Source organism: Vicia villosa, unplaced genomic scaffold, assembly GCF_029867415.1.
Source record: "Vicia villosa cultivar HV-30 ecotype Madison, WI unplaced genomic scaffold, Vvil1.0 ctg.000189F_1_1, whole genome shotgun sequence".
Taxonomy (NCBI): Eukaryota; Viridiplantae; Streptophyta; class Magnoliopsida; order Fabales; family Fabaceae; genus Vicia; species Vicia villosa.
In genome coordinates this window covers 711,959-715,645 of record NW_026705059.1, presented here as the reverse complement: position 1 = coordinate 715,645, position 3,687 = coordinate 711,959, and the positions used below count along the sequence as shown (strand labels likewise).

The 3,687-nt window shown below is 31.1% G+C and overlaps 1 non-coding gene across 1 annotated transcript; it reads left to right on the top strand.

The window, feature by feature from the left end:
• Positions 1–390: 390 nt before the first annotated feature.
• On the top strand, positions 391–463 carry TRNAK-UUU (transfer RNA lysine (anticodon UUU)). Its single transcript has one exon. It is a non-coding gene; the product is annotated as a tRNA-Lys (tRNA).
• The last annotated feature ends 3,224 nt before the right edge of the window (positions 464–3,687 follow it).

Here is a 3,687-nt window from a genome sequence, read left to right as displayed (position 1 = left end):
TTGACTTATCCAAGTTTACCTATTAACATATATTTTGTGATACTATTTGTTTGAGAGAATTTATGAAAACAACTAATGACATTGTTCATAAGGTTTTTTCACCGTATTTTCATAAGTCCTTCTAGACATCTAAAATTTATTTTTGTATTTTAATTTTAAATATAAACATCATATAATAATAATAATAATAATAATAATAATAATAATAAAATTATTCATATTTATTTAAATAGGCCGGCCTGATAGGCTTTAAAGGTTTTTTTTTTGCGGCCTGTGGCGTGGCCTTTTTAACTAAACATGCTTATTATGAGTTGTGGACCCTATTAATACTATAATTTTGGCAACATAATATTTATGTTGTTTATTATTATATTTCAAATCAGATAGCAAGCCGTCTTAGCTCAGCTGGTAGAGCGCGTGGCTTTTAACCACGTGGTCGTGGGTTCGATTCCCACAGACGGCGCATAATAACCTTTTTTAATTATATTTTGAAATCTTTGGTTTTGATTACAACAAATAAGAAATTATCTTTAAAGATATTTTATAATTTGTCTATGTTTTATGCAATCTAATAACTTTTTACAAAAAAATTGTTGAAATAAATTATTTTTATCTATAATATAAGTGATCAAACATATTTTATCTGTGTGATTTTATTTATCATTATTATTATATGACAGAGAAAAATAGTTGAATATATAATTAATATCATATGTTTAAAAATACTATTCTATATGTTATCGACACTTACATCGTGGATACTATAGTCTTACGTAGTTCATGGAAATTTATAACTATTTGTGATATATCATCTATAATAATAATAATAATAATAATAATAATAATAATAATAATAATAATAATAATAATAATAATAATAATAATAATAATAATAATAATAATATTGAAGTCTCATATATTTTCAAACTTGTAACCTAATTATGTCTCAAGTGTATGTGACTTTATTTACAACCTTAGAATTTTTAGTGAATAATTCAAAACTTGGTATAATTTCATATTCAACTTTTGTATGTTGGGATTTAGTTTCACTCATATGATGATGTACTTTTGGTAAGTACAATAGAGTCGACCATGTATACAATGAGATGCACAAGAGGGTTATTTGGTTTTGATGTGTGAAAAAGTGATTGAATCCCTAAAACCGTATGATCGAGGTATTTATATATTTAACCCTCTGGTCCAATTTTTGTCTTGAAAACTGATTCCAATGCCTATATGTTCGTTTAGATCATGGGAATATGAGGAATCATTCCTCCACCCTTAGTAGGGGTACAATTATCTTGTTGAACTAGTGGTTACTTCATTTATTTCTCCAATACGCGGCTTAACAATTTCATCTATGATTCACAGTTAGGACATATTGGGTTGGAGCCGGTGATATATGATTGAGGCATATTCAGTTGGACCGAGCAATATCATGTGACTGCCAAGTGATGTCACCCTTTCATGTTGAATATTCTTCTGCTTCAATCTTAGGTTAAATGTGTGATGGGATAAACTTTAAAGGCCCATGAGAAGTTATCCTAGTTTATAGCCCCTCAACCACAAGGTCTGGAAAGGCGATGTGACTAAAATAAGGCATATTGGTTCATAATCCCTCAAACACGAGGCTTGGAAATGCGATGTTATTTAAGCGAGGTTGTGTTAATTTATAGTTTCTTGAAACTTAAGGCTTGGAAGAGGTGGTCCATACGGTGTGAGACCTCCATAGGCATAAGGCCTAGAAGGATAGTCACTTAGCTACAAGGCCTAGAAGAGTGAGTACCTCAAGCACGATACATGAAAGGGATGGTACCTTGAGAATGAGGCCTGGAAGAGCGAGTGTGTGGAGGGTTAATTCTCATTTATGAGGTGTGACGCCCCATGATGTTGATGTCATGCGTCGCAGTTGTGTTCTTCGGGGTACATGATGCATTTAAATAGATGTAATGATGAAACTTCCTTGGAAAGGTACAAGCAATGTGTGTCGTCAATCTATTTACATACTTGTAGTGAGGTTTGTTGATCCTTTACCCCTGTTGTAGTAGGTATAACTCTATTGTATGGGTGACGATGACCCTACTCGGCCTGGGGGTAAATCAAACTATAAAAGCACGAGTCATAGTTCTTCCTTTCTCATCGATTCCTTATGCATTTTTCTCTGAAATTTCTTAGGGTATCTTATTCAATCTCATCTCCATCATATAACTAAACACATTTAAGGTGTATAACTTTTCCCCCAATCGTTCCTTTTATTTTTCACTACTAGCAATGGAGATTCTTAGAGAATTAGTTGAAAATGAATTTGCAGTAGGACTCATTACATAAAAGGGTATTTGAGATATATGGGGACATTTTGTGGCGAATTCAAGGAGGACTGGAAAGAGGGTCGATTAGAATCTTGGATATTTATAAATGTTTGGTGTGACACCTCATATTTCATTAACCCTAAATTAGTCAAAGACGACTAATACTAAAAGTTTCTTGTATTCTTCCATATTTAAGTCGTTCGATTACTTTGTATTCAGTTAATTTATTAAGTGAGAATTTAAGTAGAATCATGGATGATACAAGAGGAAGAACATTTATGGGTAAAACAAGAATAGAAGGTTAATTTCAGGGGCCAAAGAGTCTTTTGCCAATGGGCTATTTAAGCCCTCGAGAAAGAAGGAACTGAGACTTCCTCATCCTGATTCTCAATTTTAGAGAGAAGAGTGTGTGTAACTGAGATAGATAGATAGATACATAGATATATATATATATATATATATATATATATATATATATATATATATATATAGAGAGAGAGAGAGAGAGAGAGAGAGAGAGAGTGAGTGAGAGAGAGAGAGAGAGAGAGAGAGTGAGAGAGAGAGAGAGAGAGAGAAAGAGAATAGGAGAGAAAGAGAATAGGAGGAAAAAGAAGAAGAAGAAGACATAAGGACTAAACAACGGAGTCTCGCTCTTGAAGATGTGTTTTGTAATACCCTGATTTTTTGATATTTTATTTTAATAGATTTTTTGAGTGTTTTTAAGTTAATTATTTAAGTTGGTGGATTTTGTGTAGAGTTTTATGGTATTAAAACTTAGTGTATAAGTGAGGAATTATGGTAGATTATAATTAATTAGACTTTTTATTAATTTAATATTTTCAATTGAATTCAGAGTGATTAATTTAATTAGAATTTTTGAGATTATTGATTTTATTTAGAATTATTAATATTTTTAGTTGAACAAACAATAATAGAAAAATGAGAATATGAGTTTTGAGGTAATAATAGATATTTTAAATAGTTTATGAATTATTTTGAGGGGAAATAGTGAGAATTAACAAAATAAAAGAGAAATTAGGTTTTATTTATTTATTTAAATAGAGAAGTTGGGAGAGAATTAGTCAGTACATGAATAGTTGAGAAAGAGGCAAAAGAAGAAAAACCCTAGGAGAGCTTTTGGAAAGGGAAGAAAGAAACTGCCATTATTAAAGCTTCAAGTTTATTCAAATTCAAGGTAGGAGAAACTATTCATGTATATGTGTTTAAGCAAATGAATAGTGAGGGTTTCTTACCCTCCTGTCTTCGGTTCTTTTCTTTCCTTTTTGATGATGTTTGAGGTCGAAGAAGGATTATGCAAAACCTTTCTAAGACGGTTTATATGATGTTGTTTTTATGTTTGTTGGGTTTTGATTTGTTA